This window comes from Cherax quadricarinatus, chromosome 72 (assembly GCF_038502225.1).
Source record: "Cherax quadricarinatus isolate ZL_2023a chromosome 72, ASM3850222v1, whole genome shotgun sequence".
Taxonomy (NCBI): domain Eukaryota; kingdom Metazoa; phylum Arthropoda; class Malacostraca; order Decapoda; family Parastacidae; genus Cherax; species Cherax quadricarinatus.
Genome location: NC_091363.1, coordinates 22795620 through 22808884, shown reverse-complemented (window position 1 = coordinate 22808884; position 13265 = coordinate 22795620). Strand labels below are relative to the sequence as shown.

The 13265-nt window shown below is 41.5% G+C and overlaps 1 long non-coding RNA gene across 1 annotated transcript in view; it reads left to right on the top strand.

Annotated features, from left to right (window-relative positions):
- The first annotated feature begins 2821 nt into the window (after window positions 1–2821).
- Window positions 2822–13265, top strand: part of LOC138854884 (uncharacterized) — a 51604-nt gene continuing 41160 nt past the window's right edge. The window contains exon 1 of the long non-coding RNA XR_011394027.1: window positions 2822–2984. This is a non-coding gene — a long non-coding RNA (uncharacterized lncRNA). The remainder of the gene's footprint in view (window positions 2985–13265) is intronic.

Here is a 13265-nt window from a genome sequence, read left to right as displayed (position 1 = left end):
TCTTGAAACTGAACATTATGCAGGAGTAAGCTTGTTCACAGTAAAAATACAAAGCATAAGTTACACACTCACATCACAGATGAACACTGCAATTTGAAATATTACTGGGAATTTAGCAGTAAAGTTTCAGTCTGAACGAGAAAATGTATTAGAAAACACAACAATGACACTAGGACAAGCAACTTAATTATGTAACCGTATTTAATAGTTCAGTTACACTGAGCAGAGCATGTATTACACTGATTTATCAAATGTAAGGAGCCACTACACTGAAGTACACTCTGAGCCTTTTAAAGTCTTAATACAGGCTTACAAATGACAATTAACTGTTGGGGAAAGCAGCACTTAACACTTCTAGCACACGTATGACAGATGAATGTTCACTGTGTACAAGCCAATCACCACAAGCTTACTATGTTTATAAGTGAACCTCTGGCATGTCCCACTCAAAATGTCAGCACTGCAATGCTCGTCAAATTGTTCTCAAGCCACTACAGGAAACACTGGTATGCCAGCAGCACTGCAGAACGTACACACAGACATGCTGGGCCCTAGGACAGCTATAACTGCAGGCTGCCTTAGCTTGTTCTGGCTAGCTTTTAGTGCTGCCCTCAAGCTTGCTTGACTGTGCTCGCCAAGCCCGCGCCAACCACCCGGACACCTGCTTGCAGCAGGCAGGCACACAGGAGACACTCGCAAGATGAGCGGAGTGCGGCACAGAGGACACGGGCACTCAAGCACCCATGTGGTCTGGCAAAAAACCGCCTCTAGACCACAAGCAAATAGAGGCGAACAGCTGAGTTCCAAATCGAGAAAGGAGAAGGGACAAGGAAGGGATATTCACCTCGCTAGACACAGGCAATATGGGTGTAGTGGCCTGCAGGTCGCAGTGCAATTTTCAAGGTCATTCACTGGGCCCACAGTCGTCTCGAGAGTTACCAACCCTGTACTACTTGTTAATTACTCCAAACCCGCAGAACTTAACACATCTAGCACACGTGTCTTGGAATGACAGACAAATTTTCACTACATAAGAACTAGTTCTCACAACACCGAAGGTACGGCCAGAACACTGTAGAACGTTCACAAAGGCATTCTGGGATTCAGAACAGATGTAGCCTTGGCCTTCACTGGCTGGCTTGGAGCGCTGTTTGGCCTGGATCAGCTAAACTCTCCCTTATCCCATATGTAGATAATGGCGACGAGTTAAGGGATACCGGTGAATAGGAAAGTCGAGGAAGGGACATTCACCTCACTAGACACACGCAGTATGGGAGTAAGTGGCATGCGGGTCTTATAGTGCCATTTTCAAGGTCACCCAGCAGGCCAGACATTCCTCACTCATTTTAAGCCTACGTAAGTACTGATGGTAGCACAATGTCCTAAGTTAGCGTAATCCACTCATGCAAATAGTTACAACAAATCTGCAGCACTTGCAGAACTCACATATTTGAGTACCAGTGGGGCAGCAAAGTACACCTCTACACTGCACGTCGTTGATAGGCGAACGGCTGAGTTTAAAGGTGGAGAGTTGGGGATACAGGAGAACAGCAGGGGTAACTGAGCACGCACATTCACCTTTCTTCACATAGTCAATATGGGCGAAAGTCTCAGGCAGGTGATGCAGTGCCTCGCTCAAGGTCACAGGCTGAGGCAGACTTCTCAAGAGTTACCAAACACTGCAATACTCGTACAGATTGTTACTCACTCCAAACTTGCAGAACTTCTAGCACACGTGTCTTGGAGTGAAAGACGAATTTTCAGTGTGTGGACACCTGGGTTACCAACTCACGTAGGACTGTACACTCGTCGTTATTCCTCAGGTTGGTAAAGCGATGAGTTGTGAGCATTTTAAGAGGCACGAGTAGCAGTGGACTAGCAAAATTCGCCTCTACACTGTATGTTGATAGAGGCGAAAGGCTGAGGTCAAATGAAAGGCAGAGGGGAAGCAGAGGCCTGTGAGGGCCTTCGCAAAAAGGAAAACTATTTCCAGTGTTTCACTAGGTATATCCTTAGTCACAGCTCGCACATAAGTTCTCACAACACTGAAGCTGTCTTCCAACAGTAGGAGTTTTAATGATGACTTATCAGTAGGGAGAAATGGGTAGGCCTGTGAATTAGTAGGTCCAGATCCCCAGCACACATCTACTCCCCTCAACCCCTCAGCCGAGACTGTATGACAGTGATAGGTATCGAAGGGGGACATTTTTTGCGACCTAGGTGTCCCAAATTCCTACTTGTCTAACTGATAAATAATAATTATCTATGTTCATTTACTGTTATGTATATAATGTTACATTCAGATAAATGCAATTTTTCACACCTCTAGCTTTTGCATTAACCTCTTACGAGGACCTGTGTCGAAGGCCATCTTGCATTCCATGAAAATGCAATCTGTCAGCCCCTCTCTCTCGTGCCTTACTATCGTTACCTTTTTATAAAACTCCAATAGGTTTGTGACAGGATTTCCCTTACCTCAAACCATGATGATTATCGTTTGTAAGCTTGTTTCTAGGTGCCCGTGGCCTGACGGCAAAAGCTCTCGCTTCACACAATGAGGGTCCGGGTTCAATTCCCAGCGAAGGGGTAGAAACATCGGGTATGTTTCCTTACCGGTTGTCTATGTTCACCCATCAGTAAAATGGGTACCTGGGTGTTAGACTGGTGTGAGTCGCATTCTGGGACAAAACTGACCAAACTTGCCCGAAATGCTAAACATAACGAGGGGTTTTCTATACAGCCGTATGTCATTGATGTCAGCTGGACCTGTAAACGTCACCCATCTCTAAAATAAATTAATCTTGAGTCTCTACTTTGGGAAGCAATGTTTGAAAGTCCTGGAGCTGTCAGTAGGTTTTAAACCTCAAGAAGGGGAATGAGGCGCACGTTGCGGTGGCCCTTAATAACCCCCAACAACAACAACAAGCAGACGCTACCTTCCTGACAACAGTAGAATATTAACTCGGGCTCCTCTGATGCCTATCGTAAGTAGAAACTGTAAGAGTAAAGTATTCATTGAAAAAAAAAAAAAAAAAAAAAAAAGTGCCAGGAACCTGGAAAAATAGTGTTCGATTTCCAAGTTAAGATACGATTTTGTTCAGATTTTTTAACCCGAGTTTTAGCCGCCCAAGATAACCCATTCAAGTCAGTGTGTTATTGAGGACTCATATTTCCACTTTAGCAGTAAGTAGGTGCCACCTAGGTACCTGCTACTGCTAGATGAACAGACTCAGCAAGTGTAAGGACATGCCCAGTATTTCCACCCACATCGGGGACTGAATCCCGTACACTGGTACCTGGGTGTTAATCAACTGTTGTGGGTTGCATCCTGGGGGACAGGATTAAAGGACTAAAGTAGAAATAACAGTCCCTGATGATGCACTGTCTTATTTTCCGTTGGAGTCCTTCAATCTTGCCCTCGTGGCCTGGCTGGCAAAGGTCTCGCTTCACACACGGAGGGCCCGGGTTCGATTCCTGGTGGGGTGGAAACATTTCAATGTATTTCCTTGCACCAATTGTCCTGTTCACCTAGCAGCAAATAGGTACCTGGGTGTTAGTCTACTGGTGTGGGCTGCATCCTGGGGGCCAAGATTGAGAACCCCCAATGGAAATAAGTCCTCGATGATACACTGACTGACTTGGGGTTATCCTGGGTGGCTAACCCTCCGGGGTTAAAAATCCGAACGAAATCTTATCTTGCCCCCAGGATGCGACCCACAACAGTTGACTAGGACCCAGGTACCAATGTATTCTGTGGCTAAGTTGGCAGTACGTGGTTCAATCCCCAATGTGGGTGGAAACGCCGGGCATTTCCTTAAACCTGCTGAGCCTGTTCACCTAGCAGTAAGTAGGTACCTGGGTGTTAGCCAAATGTTGTGGGTTGATTCTGGGGGGACAGTATTAAAGGAGCCCAGTAAAAAAAAAAAGTCCTCAATAACACACTGACTTTATTGCATTATCCTGGGTGGCTTCCTCCCCCCCCCCCCTCTTTCCTACGTGTTATGTGAACTGAGTTAGCAGGTGTAAGGGAACTTGTCTAGTGTTTCCCCCCCAAGCCGGGGATCAAACCATGGACACTCAGTACATGAACTGAGTGTGCCATCAACTGAGCCCAGGACTCTTCCATGATGTGTTGGCTTATTCAGAGAAGAAAAAACTTGGGATTATTAAACCGGAGGGTCAGTAACTCAGAATAGCCCAAGAGTGTCATCGAGAACTGTGTTATTTCCTTCAGGGTTCTTTTAATCTCTCCCCAGGATGTGACCTACACTAGTGACCCAACACTCAATACCTACTTATAGCTATGTGAACAGTGGCAGAAGGTGTAAGAAAACATTTCCTATGTTTCTACTAATGCTGGGAATTGAACCCAGGTCCCTCAGTGTGCGAGCTTCAGAAACTTTTCCAACCAAAACAGGCAAAAGGCACTGAATTTGCTCTGTGGGGAATATTGAATAAATTCTAGGATTTATTCACACTATGAAGTGGACTTTGCAAGCTCCGAGTCTCAAAGCCGCCCTCAATACTGCTTCCCTGAAAGTATATTTCCACAAGTGGAACCTCAGTCTTATATTAATCTCCTTTGTAGGTAAAATAAAATATGCGCATTAAAATTAAAGATGTGAGGAGACTGTATTTAGTTGTGTAGATTAACCAATTAGGAGAATGCCATATTGTAGTGTAATTCAGAAACTGATAGATAACAAAATAACATAATTCATGCTACACTACCAAACATAATACTAACTTGTGATGATCATATTGTTCTGTCATCCATTGTTACTAAGAATACCTCTATTCCTTGGACTTCTGCACCAGCCTTAAAGCTCCCTAGAGCGATAACATGCTGTCACCCAAGTGCAGCAGGGCCCACTTATTTGGCAAGTTAGGTTCCAGGCTATTGCCGGAAAGCAGAACTCTACTTTTTTCCATTTATAAATGCATATAAATGCTGGATAACAAGTTTACACTAACATATATTAAGTTAGCAATAGAACTAGGCATTAAAAAAAAAATACGCACACAGTACACTCATTATTTACCGCAAAATATTTGTAGTCTTAATGTAGGGCAAAAGGTGAGTAGTATTTACTCTAAGAAGTCAGGTGTGGTAGCCCTCCTGGCCACCCCACCCACACATACTATACTACGTTGCTTAAAGCTCCCTAGAGCAATAAAATGCGTATACAGTAGACGCATTACTTACCTTAAAATATTTGTAGTCTTAATGTAGGGTGAGAGGTGAGTTTTATTTGTATGAAGTCAGGTTGGGAAGTATGGGTAGCCAGGAAGGGCAGCCCTGGCCACCCCACTCACACATAATGTAAACAAACCACAAGTTGCCTGGCTACCACAGGTCACCTGGCTACCACATCTCATATTTGTTAATTAATTCTGCTGTGGAGTGTATTTAGATGGATTAAGCAAAATGTCTATACGATATTTAATGCTCCTTAGTGATTATTATTATTATTATTATTATTATTATTATTATTATTATTATTATTTTATTATTTTATTATTTTATTATTTTATTATTTTATTATTTTATTATTTTATTATTTTATTATTATTATTATTATTTTATTATTATTATTATTTTATTATTATTATTATTTTATTATTATTTTATTATTATTATTATTATTATTATTATTATTATTATTGCAGCTTCAAGACTAATAATACACTAAGTGATTTTAATGTGTACTTGCATGCCAGCACAGTGTGCAAGTTTACTTAGGTACAGGTACACATACGTGTAATTGTCAGTTATAATAATAATGTAGGTATGTAGTCCGCCTGGGCTACATATCTACACCTACCTACATAGCTACACGATATTTAATGTGGCCCAGAGCCATATTATTACCATTGACATACCGTTTTCACTGAGTTCAATCGTTTCTAACAACTACCTTTAGATGTCATCATAAACAAAGGGAGAAGTAATGAGTAATTCATGCCAAGAATTGTAAACAAAAGCATTGTGTATTAAGGGGAGTGACGTAATGTTTTCCCTCTGCCCAGCTACCACACCTCCATAGTATATAAACAAAATGTTTGTGTTATATAATGTGTTTCTTATATAATTTTGAAGAAAATATAATAGATGGATTAATGAAAATGTCTATATTGACGTAAAATTAGACATTTAATGTGCCCAAGAGTGATTATTATTACATAATAGAGATGTGCTCGTGGAGAATGTAAACAAACCGGGTGGCCTGTGCCGTATTTGAAAGACCACTTGCTGTATAGGAAGTTTTGGTCATTATTTGAGATCGACGTATTAGCGGAACGCCATAAGGTGAAATGCTGAAAAGCGGTGCCCTACTGTATCTGGCAAATTTCCCCCATTCTCTACAGGATGCTTGTCCTCGCATACTTTGCCCGCCAGGCACATTATGGGTGGGGCACCTATCATCAGCTTACTTTTAGCCAGCTCCATTTTCCCCCTCTACGGATAATTCTTTAAAGGTTTTGGTGCGAAGCTGGTTACTGAACTTAGGTGGGGGTGTGTGAATCTGGCTCTGCTGGGACTTGGTAATTTCTAGTTCCTGTTTTATTTGCAAAGGAACTCTTAATCCTCTTATCTTTTATTGCCCAGCTTTGGGCAGCTAATCTTCCCCGATCATCAGGAAGTCGGGCTCAATATACAGTAGGGTCCTACTTACATGGCAAGTTCGGTTCTAGGCTACTGCTGGAAAATGGACATTGACAGAAAGCATAATACCATTTTTTTTTTCAATTATAAATAATATAAATGCCAGATGATAAGTTTACACTAACATATGCAGTGGACCCTCGCCTAACGCTATTAATCCGTTGCTGAGAGCTCAACGTTAGGCGAAATTATCGTTAGGCGAATTAATTTTCCCCATAAGAAATAATGGAAATCAAATTAATCCGTTCCTGACACCCCAAAGTATGAACCAAAAAAAATTTTTACCACATGAAATATTAATTTTAATACACACAAACTGAAGAAGGCATGCACAGTTACATGACGCTTGCCTTTATTGAAGATCTGGTGATGATTGATGGGATGGGAGGAGGGGAGAGTGTGGATGGTGTTAATGTTTAGAAGGGGAATCCCCTTCCATTAGGACTTGAGATGGCAAGTTCTTTTCCGGGGTTACTTCCCTTCTTTTAATGCCACTAGGACCAGCTTGAGTGTCACTTGACCTCTGTCGCACAACATATCTGTCCATAGAGGCCTGTACCTCCCATTCCTTTTTTTTTTTTTATTAACACACTGGCCGATTCCCACCAAGGCAGGGTGGCCTGAAAAAGAAACTTTCACCATCATTCACTCCATCACTGTCTTGCCAGAAGGGTGCTTTACACTACAGTTTTTAAACTGCAACATTAACACCCCTCCTTCAGAGTGCAGGCACTGTACTTCCCATCTCCAGGACTCAAGTCCGGCCTGCCGGTTTCCCTGAACCCCTTCATAAATGTTACTTAGCTCACACTCCAACAGCACATCAAGTATTAAAAACCATTTGTCCCCATTCACTCCTATCAAACACGCTCGCACATGCCTGCTGGAAGTCCAAGCCCCTCGCACACAAAACCTCCTTTACCCCCTCCCTCCAACCTTTCCTAGGCCAACCCCTACCCCGCCTTCCTTCCACTACAGACTGATACACTCTTGAAGTCATTCTGTTTCGCTCCATTCTCTCTACATGTCCGAACCACCTCAACAACCCTTCCTCAGCCCTCTGGACAACAGTTTTGGTAATCCCGCACCTCCTCCTAACTTCCAAACTACGAATTCTCTGCATTATATTCACGCCACACATTGCCCTCATACATGACATCTCCTCTGCCTCCAGCCTTCTCCTGGCTGCAACATTCATCACCCATGCTTCACACCCATATAAGAGCGTTGGTAAAACTATACTCTCATACATTCCCCTCTTTGCCTCCAAGGACAAAGTTCTTTGTCTCCACAGACTCCTAAGTGCACCGCTCACCTTTTTCCCCTCATCAATTCTATGATTCATCTCATCTTTCATAGACCCATCAGCTGACACGTCCACTCCCAAATATCTGAATACATTCACCTCCTCCATACTCTCTCTTCATTCTGATATACAATTTTTCATCACCTAATCTTTTTGTAATCCTCATAACCTTACTCTTTCCTGTATTCACTTCTAATTTTCTTCTTTTGCATACCCTATGAAATTCATCCACCAACCTCTGCAACTTCTCTTCAGAATCTCCCAAGAGCACAGTGTCATCAGCAAAGAGCAACTGTGACAACTCCCACTTTGTGTGATTCTTTATCTTTTAACTCCACGCCTCTTGCCTAGACCCTCGCATTAACTTCTCTTACAACCCCATCTATAAATATATTAAACAACCACGGTGACATCACACATCCTTGTCTAAGGCCTACTTTTACTGGGAAATAATCTCCCTCTTTCCTACATACTCTAACTTGAGCCTCACTATCCTCGTAAAAACTCTTCACTGCTTTCAGTAACCTACCTCCTACACCATACACCTGCAACATCTGCCACATTACCCCCCTATCCACCCTGTCATTCGCCTTTTCCAAATCCATAAATGCCACAAAAACCTCTTTAGCCTTATCTAAATACTGTTCACTTACATGTTTCACTGTAAACACCTGGTCCACACACCCCATACCTTTCCTAAAGCCTCCTTGTTCATCTGCTATCCTATTTTCCATCTTATTCTTAATTCTTTCAATAATAACTCTACCATACACTTTACCAGGTATACTCAACAGACTTATCCCCCTATAATTTTTGCCCTCTCTTTTGTCCCCTTTGCCTTTATACAAAGGAACTATGCATGCTTTCTGCCAATCCCTAGGTACCTTACCCTCTTCCATACATTTATTAAATAATTGCACCAACCACTCCAAAACTATATCCCCACCTGCTTTTAACATTTCTATCTTTATCCCATCAATCCCGGCTGCCTTTCCCCCTTTCATTTTACCTACTGCCTCACGAACTTCCCCCACACTCACAACTGGCTCTTCCTCACTCCTACAAGATGTTATTCCTCCTTGCCCTACACATGAAATCACAGCTTCCCTATCTTCATCAACATTTAACAATTTCTCAATGTTCCCTCCATCTTCCCAATACCTCTAACTCTCCTCTCCTATTTTTAACTGACAAATCCATTTGTTCTCTAGGCTTCCTTAACTTGTTTCTCACTCCAAAATTTTTTCTTATTTTCAACAAAATTTGTTGATAACATCTCGCCCACTCTCTCATTTGCTCTCTTTTTACATTGCTTCACCACTCTCTTAACCTCTCTCTCTTTCTCCATATACTCTTCCCTCCTTGCATCACTTCTACTTTGTAAAAACTTCTCATATGCTAACTTTTTCTCTCTTACTACTATCTTTACATCATCATTCCACCAATCGCTCCTCTTCCCTCCCGCACCCACTTTCCTGTAACCACAAACTTCTGCTGAACACTTTAACACTACATTTTTAAACCTACCCCATACCTCTTCGACCCCATTGCCTATGCTCTCATTAGCCCATCTATCCTCCAATAGCTGTTCATATCTTACCCTAACTGCCTCCTCTTTTAGTTTATAAACCTTCACCTCTCTCTTCCCTGATGCTTCTATTTTCCTTGTATCCCATCTACCTTTTACTCTCAGTGTAGCTACAACTAAAAAGTGATCTGATATATCTGTGGCCCCTCTATAAACATGTACATCCTGAAGTCTACTCAACAATCTTTTATCTATGAATACATTATCCAACAAACTACTGTCATTTTGCCCCACGTCATATCTTGTATACTTATTTATCCTCTTTTTCTTAAAATATGTATTACCTATAACTAAACCCCTTTCTATACAAAGTTCAATCAAAGGGCTCCCATTATCATTTACACCTGGCACCCCAAACTTGCCTACTACACCCTCTCTAAAAGTTTCTCCTACTTTTGCATTGAGGTCCCCTACCACAATTACTCTCTCACTTGGTGCAAAGGTTCCTATACATTCACTTAACATCTCCCAAAATCTCTCTCTCTCCTCTGCATTCCTCTCTTCTCCAGGTGCATACATGCTTGTTATGACCCACGTTTCGCATCCAACCTTTACTTTAACCCTTTCAGGGTCCAAGGCCCAAATCTGGAGTCACGCACCAGTGTCCAAGAATTTTCAAAAAAAAAATTTGTTATTTTTTCTTATGAAATCGTAGAGAATCTTTTTGTGAAGGTAATAAAACAAAAAGTACGAAATTTGGTGGAAAATTGACGAAATTATGCTCTCGCGAATTTTGATGTGTCAGGGATATTTACGAATCGGCGATTTTGCCGAATTTGACTCCAATTTTAGGCCAATTACATTATTCCAATCAACCAAATTCTTAGCTATTTCACTAGTATTACTTCTATTCTATCGATTGAGCACAAGAAATCGCCAAGTCAACTGTTTCAACTACAAAATAAAGTGATCGGAAATTGTTAATTTGGCCAATTTAACACAAAGTTCAAAATATTCCAATTTCAAAATAGGGTCCAGAATGAACAATGTAGGCATTCCTGGCACTAAACTAACATTTCCTCTGTTCATTAGTTATGTTTTGAGGCTTTACAAATAAATTCCATTTTGATTTTTTATTCACATAATGAATTTTTATTCACACCAAAAAATAGAAGATTTACTGTTATGCAATACTGTAATAATTGTATAAATATCATCACCATATTTGTGAATGTATATTAGACCCACCAGCTGGCGTGTATTAGACGTGTGAGGTCGTTTGTTTACTCTTGAATATCGGCAAAAATTTAACATTTCTGCTACTTTGAGCTCAGTTTCAAGCCATTTCCAGTGCTAAAACCAATCAAAGTCATCTCTATTTCTGTAATATGTCTTCCATTCTATCAAATGAGACCAAGAAATCGCAAATACAACTATAAAAAACATACGAAAAAACACTGCAAAGTTGCTGTTTTAATCGAAAAATCATGATTTCATTTTTTTTCTCTCATTATACACAGTGTGCTGCAGGATCTGTTTTATGTGGTGCACACATACCACATAGATGTATTCTCTCATATCTAGGCCCAAATGTACCACTCACAGTTTATCAGAGTGAGCTGAGCTCATGGGGTAGATCTACGGTTTGGACCCTGAACGTAAAGCCGTAGATCTACGGGACGGACCCTGAAAGGGTTAATCCACATAATTCTTGAATTTACAGATTCATATTCTCTTTTCTACTTCCATAACTGATCCTTCAACATTGCTGCTACCCCTTCCTTAGCTCTAACTCTCTCAGATACTCCAGATTTAATCCCATTTATTTCCCCCACCGAAACTCCTCTACCCCCTTCAGCCTTGTTTCGCATAGGGCCAGGACATCCAACTTCTTTTCATTCATTACATCAGCAATCATCTGTTTCTTGTCATCCGCACTACATCCACGCACATTCAAGCATCCCAGTTTTATAAAGTTTTTCTTCTCTTTTTTAGTAAATGTCTACAGGAGAAGGGGTTACTAGCCCATCACTCTCGGCATTTTAGTCGCCTCATACGACACGCATGGCTTACGGAGGAAAGATTCTTTTCCACTTCCCCATGGACAATAGAAGAAATAAAGAAGAACTAGAGCTATTTAGAAAAGAGAAAAACCTAAATGTATGTATATATATATATGCATGTGCATGTCTGTGAAGTGTGACCAAAGTGTAAGTAGGAGTAGCAAGATATCCCTGTTATCTAGCGTGTTTATGAGACAGAGAAAGAAACCAGCAATCCTACCATCATACAAAACAGTTACAGGCTTCTGTTTCACTGTCATCTGGCAGGATGGTAGTACTTCCCTGGGTGGTTGCTGTCTACCAACCTACTACCTACAACCTACATACAACCTACTCCTTTGACATTCCTAAAGTGTTTCACAACATTCAGTGGTATAGTCACCAGCACGGCTTGCAACAGCTGTGTGAGGGTGATTTTCATCAAAAAAGGTTTGCACGTTAAGCCACATTGCACACATTTCCTTAATCTTTGAAGTAGGCAACTTCCTCAATTTCTCTATCCCCTCCTCTGAAGCAGTTTCCTCAGGTGTGGCCTCTTGCTGTTGAAGATGATCTAGCAGCTCATCAGTGGTTCTTCATTGTCCTCCTCCACCAACTCTTCCACATCATCCCCACTAGCCTCCAACCCCAAGGACTTCCCCAATGCCACAATGGATTCCTCAACTGGCATAGGATTCCCAGGGTTAGCCTCAAACCCTTCAAAATCCCTTTTGTCTACACATTCTGGCCACAGTTTCTTCCAAGCAGAGTTCAAGGTCATCTTAGTCACTTCCTCCCAAGCCTTACCTATAATGTTTACACAATTGAGGATGCTAAAGTGATCTCTCCAAAACTCTCTTAGTTGAGTTTCTGAGGTCACTACAAAGCACCTTTCAAACACAGCTTTTGTGTACAGTTTCTTGAAGTTGGAAATGACCTGCTGGTCCATGGGCTGCAGGTGAGGATTGGTATTAGGAGGCAAAAAACTTGACCTTAATGAAGCTCATTTCCCCAGAAAGTTGCTCTGCCATGTCTGAAGGATGACCAGGAGCATTGTCTAATACCAGGAGGCACTTAAGGTCTAATTTCTTTTCAGTTAGGTAATTTTTCACAGTGGGGGCAAATGCATGGTGTAACCAGTCATAGAAAGTCCCTAGTGACCCATACCGTACTGTTTGCCCTCCACAGCACACACAAATTAACCTTGAGGACATTGTTTTTCCTGAACACCCTGGGAGTTTGTGTGATACACCAATAAAGGCTTCGCTTTGCAATCACCACCAGCATTGGCTCACATCAACAGAGTAAGCCTGTCTTTCATAGGCTTATGTCCTGGTAATGCCTTTTCCTCCTGAGTAATGTAGGTCCTGCTTGGCATTTTCTTCCAAAACAGGCCTGTTTCGTCACAATTAAACACTTGTTCAGGTTTCTGTCCTTCACTGTCTATGTACTCCTTGAATTCCTGCACATATTTTTCAGCCACTTTGTGGTCCGAACTGGCAACCTCACCATGCCTTATCACACTATGTATGCCACTATGATTCTTAAATCTCTCAAACCAACCTTTGCTGGCTTTAAATTCACTCACATTACCACTAGTTGCAGGCATGTTTCTAATTAAATTGTCATGCAACTTCCTAGCCTTTTCACATATGATCGCTTGAGAGATGCTATCTTCTGCTATCTGTTTTTCGTTTATCCACACCAATAACAGTCTCTCAA